This window comes from Macaca mulatta, chromosome 12, assembly GCF_049350105.2.
Source record: "Macaca mulatta isolate MMU2019108-1 chromosome 12, T2T-MMU8v2.0, whole genome shotgun sequence".
NCBI classification, from domain to species: domain Eukaryota; kingdom Metazoa; phylum Chordata; class Mammalia; order Primates; family Cercopithecidae; genus Macaca; species Macaca mulatta.
The window spans coordinates 21,151,444-21,167,521 of record NC_133417.1 but is presented as its reverse complement, the minus strand read 5'-3'; positions in this window follow the sequence as shown (position 1 = coordinate 21,167,521).

Here is a 16,078-nt window from a genome sequence, read left to right as displayed (position 1 = left end):
GACATACTGAAACGACTGTGTGGGAACTTAAATTCCACTATCTGAAAGGTAACAAATACATACTCATATTTAACTAGAATTGTTGAAATTTCTTATCTCTGGTATACAAATATGAAATTATTCCAATGAATTAAAGTTAGATTGGGTAATACTTTTTGATAGATTGCTAAAGTCCTTGTTTACTTTTATTCCTTTAACTTCTACTAGTTGTGAAGCCAATGCTAAAGAAACAAAAAACATGAAAGGATGACCATTCCTCTAATTAACTTCTTTTGTTTTGTTGCTTCCACACGTGTTACAAAAGCTTGTCCATTGTGAGACGAGATGCAACCTTAAACCCTCAGTTTCAATAAGCTGTCTCATACAAAAGTAAAGAATTCATAATTGTTGGATAATTCTGCCCTTAAAAGATAGAAATGTCTTCAAAGGTAGGACAAGCCTATTGAGCAGATGCAGAGATATAATGTGCTTTGAAGAAGTGGTCATCTGTCATATGTCAACCATTATATATATCGACACAAACATTGCCATATAATCCTTAAAATGACCTTGACAGTGAGAAATTAGTAATTCTGACATACAAGTAAGAAAATGAATAAAGGGAAGCTAAGTGATTTGCTTAGTATTACGCAGTTGATGGGTGGTAGAACAGTAATTGGCACCTGCACTTTCCTCTTTAGCTTTCTCATTTTTGAGAGAAGTCACCTTGGGCCCAGAATGTTAAATCCCATTCTCAGAGTAAGTGGCAAAGCCAAGTTCAATGCTTTGATCAGATGATGGTAACTGCCATAGGAGAGTTGAAAGCAGATTCGAATATGGGAGTTAAATGTATGTGATGTTTTTCTTACTGTAACTATCTAGAAAACAGAATCTGACTTTATCTTGATTAGGAACATTTTGTTAGAAATGAAAATCAATGTTAGAATGAGAAATAATTTGCAAATACCTGCTCAGCCATTTTGCAGTTGATCTTAAGAAGTTAACTGATGTTAAAGGACACGTATTACAAGCAATGAAAAGAAATGCCCAACCAAAGCTGATTAATGTTTTCTTCCTGATTTAGCTTACTTTGATTTCTTTCTAGAATCTGATTGATCAGTTGTCTTTATGTGATTGGTTTTATATTTTCTTTCCCTTCAGTTTTCCTATATAGACATTTTCCCATACAGACATTTTTTTTCAGAGTTGGAGAGATTGTGACATAGAGAATAGAATCTAAAACGTCTCTTATCAACTTATTAATTTAGTATCATATAAATATAATTTTATGTATCCTGAATTAACTAAGGAAACCATCGCTTCCCCTTCAGAACTTGCTGAACTGTCTGAAAATGTTCATATTTCCTTACCATGGAAAAAGTTTTCCAAAAAACACATTTTATTTACCACTTCTATTGTTTTCTCTGAAAATAATCAATATATAAAATGCACAATATACAAAAAGATATTTAAAAATGCCAAAAAAGATAAACCAAACACTTAAATTGCCAACTGGGTTAAAAATATAACATTTTCAGTATAGTTTAAACTAGTCCTGTGTATTTCTCTCCTATCACATATATATATGCACACCTATATATATTTGTGTGTATATATATGTATTTGACAGAATTATCTGGACAGAAAGAAAATACATATGTATATATGTATATATGTATTTTCTTTCTGTCCAGATAAAAATTCTGTCCTAAATTTGATTATTATTTTCATGTATCAATGTATACCTTTATGTCATGTGTCTCAGTGCATTCTATAAAAATCATTGTCCAAATTATTTCTACTAAACATAACGTCTCATCACAGTGTCTAAAAGTCCTTATGTACCACACCCTCAACTATATCTCCTTTCTCTTTTCTTTTCTTTTCTTCTCTTTCCTTTTCTTTTCTTTTGTTTTTCTTTTAAGGCAGAGTTTTGCTCTTGTCACCCAGGCTGGAGTGCAATGGTGAGATCTCTCAGCTCATGGCAACCTCGCCTCCTGGGTTCAAGCAATTCTCCTTTCTCAGCTTCCCCTGAGATTACAGGTACCTGCCACCATGCCCAGCTAATTTTTGTATTTTTAGTAGAGATAGCATTTCATCATGTTGACCAGGCTGGTCTCAAACACCTGACTTCAGGTGATCTACCAGCCTTGGCCTCCCAAAGTGCTGGGATTCCAGGCATGAGCTGCTGCACTGACCTCATACCACCTTTAACAAAATGCTGTGTCATTCTGAATGATCTAAAACAAGATTTAATTATGATTTTAACTTGTACTATTTAATAATGGGTTCCTATATCTTTGTGTATGTTTATTAGCCATACATGTATATCTTCATCTCAATTGTCTATTCATATTTTTGATCTTTTATATATAGACACTTAAAACGATTATTGTAGAAATAGTTTATGAATGTATTACTAATATTAATCATTTATTATATAAACAGATTTTTCATTCAGACTATAAATTTTCTTCATTTTCTTCAAGGTGGTTTCAGTTTAACACTTTTTTGTTATTTGCTTATGCATATTTTTGCTTTCAATTGTAATTAAATTAAATTTGTCAGTTATTTTATGGTTTGTGGATTTTGCATCTTCTTTGAAAAAATTTTTAGACGAAATTGGCTTATATGATCGTGTAAAGGAAAGACTAAGTGTAACTTTTTTCTAAGTGAATATCCAATTATTCCAACATCATTTGTTGAGGAGATCCTTGTTCTGTTCCATTGGTTGGATTCTTTTCACATATGTTAATTTTCCTGTCAACTGATTACTCTTCTGGTATTTATTGATTCTAATTTTATCCATATACACATTTATTCTCCTTTATAAATATTTCATATCATTTTTGAATAGTGGGTTTGCTCAATTTTTACTTTATGATACCATTTTCTGACTGTTAGATTTTGTATTTTAATTTTAATTTTTACTGATACTTTATGAGATCACTGACTTTTTGATTGCTATTTTTTTTCTCTTTTTAAAAATTATTATTATACTTTAAGTTCTAGGGTACATGTGCATAACGTGCAGGTTTGTTACATATGTATACTTGTGCCATGTTGGTGTGCTGCACCCATCAACTCGTCAGCACCCATCAACTCGTCATTTACATCAGGTATAACTCCCAGTGCAATCCCTCCCCCCTCCCCCCTCCCCAGGATAGGCCCCGGGGTGTGATGTTCCCCTTCCCGAGTCCAAGTGATCTCATTGTTCAGTTCCCACCTATGAGTGAGAACATGCGGTGTTTGGTTTTCTGTTCTTGCGATAGTTTGTTGAGAATGATGGTTTCCTGATTGCTATTTTTATAGTGACAAGTCTAGACTGTTCATGAAGATTTAGATCATAAATGTTCCCCCAATAGACTGGAACACAATATCAATTTCAATTATTAAGATTAATTTAAGTAAAAATAAAATTAAATTCATTTATATTGAAACTAATTAGCATAGTTTAGAGACTATACTCTCAATTTTTGAAAATATTTTAGAACACTAGAAATTAATAGCAATAGGTTGTTCTATAAGGTTTAAACATTTACGATAAATTAGACAACATCACTGCAAGTAAAGGCAATCTAACTGAGATAAAGTGTTAATTATCTTCAAAGAGATAAAACAGCATTTTATTATTACCATTTGCATCTAAATAAAGTAATTGAATTTTATATCTCAACCATCTTTTGAATTAAACAGAAACTAGTATTTAAAACTTATCATGGCACTACTAACAATCCTGACAATCTTCCTGTCCCCCGAGATACTCTAAAACACTGAAAAATAAAATATTTTTTTTCAGGGATATTTTTCTGATGCCACTGAATCTGTTCATAAAAGAAAAGAATAGGTTTATAAACTTCCATTATTGTTGTTTCTCTATTACCAATAGAGTATTATATTTATATAAGGGAAAATGAGAGATCACACAATTCTTTCTTTAATGTCTATGGCAATAATTAAAGAGGATATATTTGTCACTAGCAATAAGATGAATAGCATCTTTTTCAACATTCTCCCATCTTGTTCACCTGAAACCTCTGCCTGGCTAGGTAACTAAGTAGAGTAGGGTATTAACTAGTGAAAACTGACTGCACTAAAAATCAGGAGAATCTGGTTCCCAGACCTGCTAAAATCTCTTTCCCAAATTTAGCAGGGCAACCTTAGTTAATGGCTATAATTTTTTACCTTAGTATCATCTATGGTAACATGAAGACTTATAAATAAATGTTTATGAATGTTGATATATATCCAGTATTAACAAGTGTCTCGAATATAAGCAACATAGATTTAAAATTCAATAAATAAATAATTTAAATAAAATGCAAATCTTGGTAATTAAGAGTATCAGTAAGTTGTAGTACCTAATTATGACCTACTTGACGTATGAATAATGATGACCAAGGGAAAGCATGTTTGCTTTGATGTTTTCTCTCAAAATTTACTGTAAACAACATGAGAAAATATACCATCAAATATGCAAGGAAATTATTGAAGCTTGGACAGTGAAATATGAAGATACTTGAAGGTAGGATAAGGTGCATGCTGAGAGTCAGTCCATGCCTTTTTAGACCTCAAGTTTGATGTAGTTTATTTCAGAGTTTCCCTGTCTTGACTAATAACCCATGATTACAGCTAAAATGTTAAGCCTGTGGATTAGCCACATGGTGCTAGAAGAAGACTAGGAGATGTTTCTATAAACCTAGATGAATAATAGAAGAGCAGGAGAGTAGCAGTTGGAGAATCCATGCAGCCAACCCATTCCTAAGGCACACACAGTCTCCAGAATGAGGGAGATTGCTGTAGATGAAGTTTACTTAAGTTTTGTGTAGTTTGCTCTGTGTATGTTTTACACCTCCCTCCATGTGAAAAACAAAAGTACGAAGCACATATTGAATTTCAGTTAATTGGTGTGCTTTTCATAGTGCTATGGGTTAGTAATTGTGAAACAATTTCTTTGCATATTCTAAGTTTGGGTAAATGAGTACTTATATTAAGTATAAAGGAATTAGATAATTTAGGTTCTTAGCTTTGAGTACTGACAGGGTATAAAAAAATGACACACCAGCAGCAATGGATTATACCTAGCACCCATTTTACAGAAATAGTTAATTCCAGGGCTAAAAAAGGGAAAATGTAACATGGCTCTGGAAGAGCTTGATATGCAAAACAGCAAAGAAGTTCTCAGAGAATAAAGGAGACCTATTGAAGGGAGACAATAATCGAAATGAATGGATTTCCACTGAAAAATAATGATTAATAATAATTAACAGTGATAGTGAAGTATTATCAACCATTAAATTTAAGAAAAATTGCCTAAGTCTATGCTGATAAAAGGAAAAATTAGAGAGAAAGAAAAGTTCATCTTTATAGTATGTCATTAAATACAGAAGAAATTACAAAATTATAAAGTCATTAATGACCACTAAACCTAATGAGGGTTTGATGAATAATAGAAACTTTACATAGATGAAGAACAGGAATGTTTTCACAACATGATGTGTTCATTTTTAAAAGTAATATATTAACTTTATGGTGGAAATTCTGGTAGACACTATGTTAACCAAGTTATCAAAATCAATAACGTCAATATTGGACAAAGGCTGTGATATGGTTTGGCTGTGTCACCACCCAAATCTCATCTTGAATTCCCACGTGTTGTGAGAGGGACCCAGCAGGAGGTGATTGAATCATGGAGGCAGGTCGTTCCCATGCTGTTCTCATGATAGTGAATATGTCTCACGAGATCTGATGGTTTTATAAAGGGTTTTATAAATTTCCTTGCACAAACTCTCTCTCTTTTCCTGCTGACATCCATGTAAGATGTGACTTGCTCCTCTTTGCCTTTCACCATGAATGTGAGGCCTCCCCATCCATATGAAACTGTAAGCCCATTAAACCTTTTCCTTTTATAAATTGCCCAGTATCGGGTATGTATTTATTAGCAGTGTAAAAACGAGCTAATACAGTAAATTGGTACCATTAGAATGGGATGTTGCTGAAAAGATACCAGAAAATGTGGAACTGACTTTGGAAATGGGTAGCAGGCAGAGGTTGGAACAGTTTGGAGGGCTCAGAAGAAGACAGGAAAATGTAGGAAAGTTTAGCACTCCCTAGAGACTTGTGGAATGGCTTTTGCAAAAATGCTGATAATGATATAGAGAATGAAATCCAGGCTGAGGTGGTCTCCGATGGACATGAGGAATTTGTTGGGAATTGGAGCAAATATGACCCTTGTTGTGTTTCAGCAAACAGGCTGGCAGCATTTTGCCCCTGCCCTAGAGATTTGTGGAACTTTGAACTTGAGAGAGATGATTTAGTGTAACTGGCAGAAAAAATTTCTAAGGAGTAAAGCATTCAGGAAGTGACTTGGATGCTGTTAAAGGTTATATAAAGGTTATAGGGTTATATATTCAGTTACATAAGGGAAGTAGAGCATTAAAGGTCAGAACATTTGCAGCTTGACAATGTGTTAGAAAAGAAGATCCCATTCTCTGAGGAGAAATTCAAACTGGCTGCAGAAATTTGTACAAGTAATGAGAAACTCAATGTTAATCCCCAAGACAATGAAGAAAATGTCTCCAGGGCATATCAAAGGTCTTCATGGCAGCCCCTCCCATCACAGGCCCAAAGGCCTAGTAGAAAAGGTGGTTTAGTGAGCTGGACCCAGGGTCCCTCTGCTGGGTGCAGCCTAGGGACTTGGTGCCCTGCATCCCAGCCACTCCAGCCATGGTTGAAAGGGGCCAACATAGAGCTCAGGCCATGGCTTCAGAGGGGGTACTAAAGCCTTGGCAGCTTCCACATGTTGTCAAGCCTGCAAGTACACAGAAGTTGAGAATTGAGGTTTGGGAACCTGTTTCTAGATTTCAGAATATGAATGGAAACACCTGGATGTCCAGGCAGAAGTTTGCTGTAGGAACAGGGCTGTCATGGAGAACTTCTGCTAGGGTGGTGTGGAAGGGAAATGTGGCGTCGAAGCCCCAACACAGAGTAGCCACTGGAGTACTGCCTAGTGGAGCTGTGAGAAGAGGGCCACTGACCCCAAGAACCTAGAATGACAGATCCACTGACAGCTTGCACCGTGCACCTGGAAAAGCTGCAGAAACTCAATGCCAGGCCATGAAAGCAGCAGGAGGTAGGGTGTAACCTGCAAAGCCACAGGGGTAGTAGAGCTTCCCAAGACTATGGGAACCTACTTCTTGTATCACTGTGACCTGGATATGAGACATGGAGTCAAAGGAGATTGTTTTGGAGCTTTAAGATTTGACTGCCCTACTGGATCTTTGACTTGCATGGGTCCTATAGCCCTTTTGTTTTGGTCAATTTCTCCCATTTGGAAGGCCTGTATTTACCCAATGCCTGTACCCCCATTGTATCCAAGAAATAACTAACTTGCTTTTGATTTTATAGGCTCATGTGCAGAAGGGACTTGCCTTGTCTCAGAAGAGGCTGGACTGTGGACTTTTGAGTTAATGCTGAAATGAGTTAAGACTTTGGGGGGACTGTTGGGAACAAATGATTGGTTTTAAAATGTGAGGACATGAGATTTGTGAGGGGCCAGGGATGGAATGATATGGTTTTGTTGTGTCCCCACCCAAAGCACATCTCGAATTCCCACATGTTGCAGAAGGGACCCAGTGGGAGGTAATTGAATCATGGGGGCAGGTCGCTTCCATGCTGTTCTCATGATAGTGAATAAGTCTCTCCAAATCTGACAGTTTTGTAAGGGGAGTTTTCCTGCACAAGCGCTCTCTCTTTGCATGCTGCCATCCCCCTAAGATGTGACTTGCTCCTCCTTGCCTTTCACCATGAATGTGAGACCTCCCCAGCCATGTGGAACTGTAAGTTCATAAAGTCTAATAAAAAAATATTTTCAGTTAAACTGTACCAAATACATTTTATCATTTTTTCAAGGAATTATTGAGCTGTGTTAAAAAAAAAAAAAAAAAAAAAGCAAAACAAAAAAACTTCTCTCTTTTGTTAATTGCCCAGTCTCAGGTACGCCTTTATTATCAGCATGAAAATGGATAAATACAGACTGACGTTCTATTTGTACTGATGATCCACTAAGGAACTCTGATGTCTCAATGATATTTCTCCCAAAAGTCTCTAACCTAAATATAATCATTAGGAAACATCAGACACACCTAGATTAATGGATATTCTATAAAATATTTGGCTTATGTTTTTCAAAAATTTCAAAGCTACACAAGCTAGAAAAGGGCTGAGGGTATGTTCCACTCAACTAAAAGTGGCTAACTTGATGCTAATTTCAGGCAATCCTCAGACTGAGCTATGGCCAAGATGATAGTGGTAATTGATGGGAGAAAGTACCGAAAATATTTAGACATTTAAAAAATATTGAGTATGGACCAGAATTATATAATAGTATTGTATCAATGATAAATTCCTGGTTTTGATTACACTCTTGTAGTTTTGTTAGAGAAACCCCTTATTCTCAAGAGATGGTACCTCTACCCTCAAAATATTCAAAGTTTTTGTACTATCTTTTCAACTTCTCAGTAAGTTTCAAATTAGGTAATATAAAAGGTTACAATGTATGGTATAGAGAAAATAAAGACTAATTTTCTTTAGCATTAATAAATGTCCATTTTACCATAGCTGAGTTGAACTATGTATTAACTTTAATTATTGAGTTATAAGTTACCCAATCAACAATTAATCAGCCAGTGTTAAATTGGCAATATTTGTGCATACGGTATTACACACAGAAATTTGGAGAAATAAAAGATACCTTGGACATGGCTCAGTATTCATAAAGCTTTTAATCTGGTTTGAGATCAAAAGTATCAAATATAAATATGACTGAGTTGGGTGATATGTGGAATATTGAGATATGGGAAAGAAAACATACCTTGAAAGGATCACACTGTGAAACAGTGGATTTATTGAATGAGCAGCCTCATGGTTCATCCAGTACATCTGGATGAGAGAACTAGAAATCTGGGGGTAAATGTGAAATGAGAAAGGTATTTATTGAGTATCTAATATATGCTTGTCATTATGCTGAGTGTTTGCTACCTTATTTATTTATCATCACAATGCTGTGAGTTTGATGTGGTTTGTTTGTTTGTTTCTCACAATTTAGAAATTGGAAAATGGTTACTGAGAAAGTTTACGTAACTTACCCAAGTTTGGGGAGTCAGGATTTGCATTCATGTGGCTCTCATTCAAAAGCCAATTCCTAAAATAAAATATGGCAACCAAGTAACAAAGACCTTAATAAACCATCTTAATCTATCTCTTTGATTTTCCCATTGAAAAAAAGAGAGTGTTAATAGCAACCTGCAGTTTATTTCATCCCTAATCTAACCGGGAAAGTAAGATAACTGCCAAATTCCCTCGTTAACATGCTAGTAACAGACCTCACAAAGGAAGCCTCCATATCCTATGCTAGCCTTCACTAGCATGAGTGTCCTTATCGACAAAATGCTTTTGCATGATGTACCAGGACCATTCTGATTGCTTAAGTCAAATAAATTAAATTGAAATGTACAGTTTCATAAGTCAAAAAGTATCATTTAAGCTATGCAATTATTAGATTATAAACTAGGGATTTTTGTAACCTAAATTGCATGATGATGTTCCACTTGCATGTTTAATTTGGTTCAGGGCACATTCTCACATGGTGAAGAAATACTTGGGAAGAAAGGTGGCTGCTCCATAATATCATGTGATTAGCTTTGTCCTTGACGTTATTACTAAAGCTTGATACTGAATGTGATCTCTGATTTATGTGAGTCTGAACTGACAACGCGACCTTTTGTGTTATTGTACCATCTTTCCATGGTATTCTCCTCTTTAAAAACTTCTTACCATTGCATTTATTGATTTAATCTAAACTTACTGAATACTCATTATTTGTTAATAATGGGGCTGGGCACCATATATAGAAATGGCCAGATTCAGTCAAATATTGTTTCAGTCATCATGGCCTCCTTGCCAGATAAGATTTTACGTTTTTGCCCTATGTTCTTATGGCATTTTGAACATATGTCTATCTTGATGTAATATTTACTCTATATTCATATCATTTGTTAATATCTCTGTGTCCTAGTCCCCAAAAAGTCTATAAAATAAGAAACTAATTCTCAATTCTTCATTGTAACTTTCTTAATAACAAGTATAGTGCATTGCAAAAAAAAAAAAAGATAAATATTTGTGCTAATATAAAAGATTTTTATCTTTGCTTCTTATATTGTTCTTACTTGCCTGTAGTCACTATGTAGTTAAAATTAATAAAAGATCTCTATCAGGCACAAAAGCCTCAAGTAAAAAAATAATTAAAATTATCATTTCCTTGGATGACCTCTGTGGGAAAATATGGTTATCTTTACATTTATAAAGGCTTTTCTTCTTTCCCTTTACTTCTTTTTTCCCTAAGGACCTTGCTTTAGAAAAGTAGAAACACAAAGACCACCAGAGAGAAAAGTTAAATTTAACACCATTCTCTTATTTAATTCTAAGAAATTTGTGTTGATAATAATTAAATTAATCATGTATCTTCCAAATTTTATTAAATGACTTCCCAACAAGTTCACTGGCTTTATTGAGCACCCAGCTTCTCTGCGAGAATGAGACAAAGTGCTGCCTTTGTTACTGTGTTCTGATTATTCAGCAGCAATTTCTTAGGATTTATGAATTCAAGATAAGTAAGCTAGAAAAGAAGAATCTCTCCTTTTATCCATGTTGAAGAGACTTATTCATTCACTTGTGCTAAACTCTGCAGTACTTGTGAACTCTATAACTTAATTAACATTTTTTAAACAAAATAAAAATAGCAAGAATTTGGCATTTTCCCATCCTTCTCTGTTTCATAATTGCAGTTCATTTTTCTTACAATGCTCTAGTTCTGCAAATACAGCCGATTTTTTAAAGTAATTAGGTTGTCTATTTTGGGTAAATATGCTACACTGTGAGAATGTGTATATCTGTGTGACTTGATATAAATTGTGTTAATTAAACACGCCATTGTTTAGAAGCAACATCTAAAAACAACCACCAGAGAATTCATTTTTAATGCAGTAATCAAATTCTGGTGCTTGGAAGGCTTAAGCTTAATGAGCTCCAGGAACTATAATCAAGTGAAAATTTTTTTTTTTTTTTCAGTAACTGAGGACAATGTGGCTAAGGTAAGCTAGGGCAGAGAACAGGGTAAATTTCAGCCATCAAGGCCACTCTGCAAGGCAGACATCAATAGAGGCAATATTGAAGCTAGAACTGAGAAAATAGAAGTAAATGTTTACTGAGTATGTACTGAAAACTACAAACAAGACCATGTGTTAAGTAATATACATGGCATTTCTTTTATAATCTGCTCCACAACCATATGGGGACATGTTGTTTTCTCTAAATATGGCGAACTGGAACTCAGAGTAAGTAAGCAACAAAGAGATCACAAGGTTAAAGCAAATAACTTTATTGGCATGCATATTTTAAAATTGCAAAGTACTGGCATTTTCTAAATTAGCGAAGTTTATTGAAAAGGTGGGTAGAGGGTTGGGTAAAGAGAGAATGGGAAAAGCAAGCTAGAAAGTAGGAGGGAAGACAGGTTAGAGGAAGTAAGAGAGTAGGCAAATCCTGGGTATCTGAAGCTTATACAATTGGAGGGGACTGCCTCATGGGAAACAGTACAAAATTATGAATATAAAATTAAATATTGGAGCCCTGAGAAGACACCCATGAAAGTAAGTAGCTCTAAAGGTGCCCATCATAGTTATGTTTTGCTGCATATTAAATCATCCCCCAAATTTACAAATTAACTCTTCCTATTATGTTTTACATCTCTGGAGTTGGATAGAATCAACTAATAAGTAGTTGCTTAGGGTCCCTCATGTAGTTGGAATTACATGCCAGAGAAGGCTGGAGTCATCTGAGTCCTTGATGAGCTGGATATCCAAAATGATTCATTCACATGACTGTCAATTTGTGCTGGCAATCACTGAGCATGCAGCTATGACTCTACACTATTATCTTAGCTTGGTTGTCTTCATGGCCTCTGCATGTGACTTGTGCTTCTCACGGAATAACGCCTGGGTTCTGAGAGCAAGTATGACAGGAAGCAGCTTTCCAATAGAGACAAAGCCAATTTTGCCAGTCCTTTTCAAGAGTTGCCTAGAAGTTGCACAACATTACTTCCACTCTGTTTTATTGGTTAAGCAGTCACAGGCCAGTCCAGATTTAAAGGAGAAGGGGAGGGAGCCAAGATGGCCTATCAGACAAAGCTAGGAGGAACACTGGGAAGACTGGCACACTCTGAGCAGATTTTTAAAGGGAAGGCATTGAGAATGGATGGAGGGGGGACATGGATGCTGAGCTGCAAAGGGAGAAAGCTGGAAACCTTGGATGGGGCTAGTGAGCACCAGGACTGCTTCCTGGCCTCCAGCAACTCCTGGTGAAGGAGTAAGCTGAAAAGGCAAGGAATGGCGTATTCTCACCATGGACCTCAGAATTTTAGCTGCAGGCGACCTGAAGACCCTCACAGACACATGAGCTGGCAGAGAGCTGCTTAAAGAGGTTACAGGGGTGGGAGTCCAGACTGTATATAGTCCAGAGAGGTTGATGGGAGAATGTCAGGGGTGCAGTACAACCAAGGATGCCCATCCCCTAAGGCTTGACATGCTCCTATAGGAGACTTTAGCCATAAGGTGACTGTTGGAGCTAGACAGAGCAGGTTGGTCTTGCCTGTGAGATAGGGCCAGTCTGATCTGAGTGTTCTCCTGTCCACTTGCCTCTCCTGGGGCCCCAGCCTGGCTGTACCCACTTGCAGCACAGCTTTGGATGCCCAACCAGGGTGCCTCTCAGTGCCCTCATTACAGTTGTTTTACCAGAAGACCACACCTGACCATCAGAGAGCTCCAGTAGACCAGCCACTGCCAACATGTGCCAGCCTACCTGCAGCGTCCCTGCACGCTACCCTTCTCCCTCTGCAGCCTTCCCCCACCACTTTGCCAGTACACACTTGCCCATAGCCATTTCCACACTGCTTTGCTGGCACACACGGGGGCTTACTCCCCACACCCTGCCAGCCTGCGTATATGCACAGACCCCACCAAACACTGCTGCAGGTGGAAGGACAACTACTGCCCCACCCATTCCCTGATGATGTGTAGGCACTCAGCCATGCCATCATTACCGATGGGAACGCTCACTCAGATTCCAGCAACCTTACCCCTATTGCCCACCTGTCATGCACCTGCCACTGCCAGTGTAAATGTGCACAGGAACAATAGCAGCCCTGCTCCCACCAGCATTCTATCATTGCTGCTGCTAGCATGAGCACACACAGGAATGTCAAAGCCCACTCCTGCTGGTACCCTACCCCAGCTGATGCACATGCACTCCACCATGCTACTGTGACTCCTGGCATGCATAAGCGAGCATGGATCCCACTGCCACCACCCCTATAAAGCATTTTAGCCAGCACCACCCATTGGAGTGTTGTGGCCAGGAGACTGGGAACACCTCAGTCCCTCAGGCACAGCATGTTTCTAACCTCAAAAAGCCACAGAACAAAATTGAAAGGTAGAGTCCCAGCCCCCACAGAGTTAAAACATGCAAACGCCAAGCTGAGCCTTGGCTTCCTGAAATCTTTCAGAAACAAGGCCAACAACCTGAATCCACCATATACCACAATCAAACCCACAAGGGCATCAAAGGAGATCAAAGCAAAAATCCTATCCAAAGGACAGCAACTACAAAGGCCGAAGGAACATCGGCACATAGATGAGAAAAAAAAAATAGCACAAGAATTCTGGCAGCTCAAAAAAGAGTGTCTTCTTACCTCAAAAGGACTGCATGGTTATCAACCAGCCTAAAATGGCTGAAATGACAGAAACAGAATTCGAAATATGGATAGAAACAAAGATCATCAAGATTCAGAAGAAAATTGAAATGCAATCCAAGGAATCTAAAGAATACATTAAAATGATACAAGAGCTGAAAGATGAAATTGTCATTTTAAGAAAGGACCAAACTGATCTGATGGAGGAAAAAAAATCACTTCAAGAATTTCAGAATAAAATTGCAAGTATAAACAAGAGTAATCAACCAAACTGTGGAAAGGATCTCAGAGCTCAAATCCTGGTTCTCCAAAATAACTCCATCAAACAAAAATAAAGAAAAAATGATAAAGAATGAACAAAACCTCCAAAAGATATGGAATTATGTAAAGAAATCATATCTATGACTCACTGATATTCCCAAAAGAAAGGGAGAGAAACCAAGCAAATTGAAGAACATATTTAAGAAAATCATTCACGAAAATTTCCCCTACCTTGCTACAGAGGCCAACATTTAAATTCAGGGAATGCAGGGAACCTCTTTGAGATGCTGTACAAGATGACCATTCCTAAGATACGTAGTCATCGGATTCTCCAATATCAAAATGAAAGAAAAAGACAGAGAAGGGGCAGGTCACCCATAAAGAGCACCCCATTCATCAGGCTAACAAACAGCAGATCATTCAGCAGAAACCGTACAAGCCAGAAGAGACTGGGAGCCTATATTCAGTATTCTTCTACTAAGAATCTCATATTCAACCAAACTAAGCCCCATAAGCCAAAGAGATATAAGATCCTTTTCAGACAAGTAAATGCTAAGGGACTACAAGGACCTACTACACCTATAAGAGCTGCCTTACAAGAGGTCCTGAAGGGCATGATAAATATGGAAAAGAAAGACCATTAGCAGCTGCCACAAAAAAACACACGTAAGTACATGGACCATTGATACCATAAAGCAAGCACATAATCACATATGTATAATAACCAGCTAACAACACTACGACAGAATAAAATCCACACATATCAACATCAATTTTGTATGTAAATGGGTGAAACACATACTTAAAAGGCACAGAGTGGCAAGTTGGATAAAGAAACAGGACCCAACTCTATGCTGTCTTCAAGATATCCATCTCACAGTCAATGACACACATAGACTCAAATAAAATGATGGAGAAAAATCTACCAAGAAAATGAAAAACAAAAAAAGAACACATATTGCTATTCAAATTTCAGGGAAAAAAAAAGACTTTAAAACAATAAAGATTAAAAAAAAGACAAAGAAGGGCATTACACATTAGTAAAGAGGTCAATTCAACAAGAAAATCTAAATATCCTAAATATGTATTCACCCAGAAAAAGAGCACCTAGATTTATAAAACCAAGTTCTTAGGGATCATTGAAGAAATGTGGCTAACCACACAGTAACGATGAGAAACTTCAACATCCCGCTGACAGTATTAGATCATTAAGGCAGAAAACTAACAAAAATATCTGAGACCAGAATGTTGACACTTGACCAAATGGATCTAACAGACATCTATAGAACTCTTCACCCCAAAACAAGAGAATAGTCACTTTTCTCATCTGCACATGGCACATACTCTAAAATCAACCACACAATCGACCATAAAATAATCCTCAGCAAGTTCACAAAAACTGAAATTATATCAGCCACACTCATAGACCACAGTGTAATACAAGTAGAAATTAATACTAAAAAAAAAAATCACTCAAAACCATACAATTGCATGGAAATTAAACAACCTTCTTACTGAATCACTTGGGTAAGCAATGAAATTGAGAGAGAAATCAAAAAATCCTTTGAAGCTAAGGAGAACAAGGATATAAAATACGAGAATTTCTGGGACACAGCACAAACATTGATAAGAAGAAAGTTTACAGTGTAAAACACTCACATCAAGAAGTTAAACATCTCAAATTAAGAACCCATTATCACAACTAGGGGAACTAGAGAAATAAGAGTAAACCAACCCCAAAGCTAGCAGAAAATAAGAAATAATGCAAAACAGAGTTGGACAGAATAAAATTGGGAGGTGAAAAACCATACAAAAGATTAACACACTTATTAACTGGTCATTTGAAAGAATAAATAAGGTGGATAGACTTCTAGTTAGACTAATAAAATAAAAAGACATACATACAATAATAAATGACAAAAGGAAATTTACAACTGATCCCACAGAAATACGAAAAACCCTCAGATACTATTAGAAAAAAAACTGTATGCCCACGAACTAGAAAACCTAGAGGAAATGAATAAATTCCTGGAAATA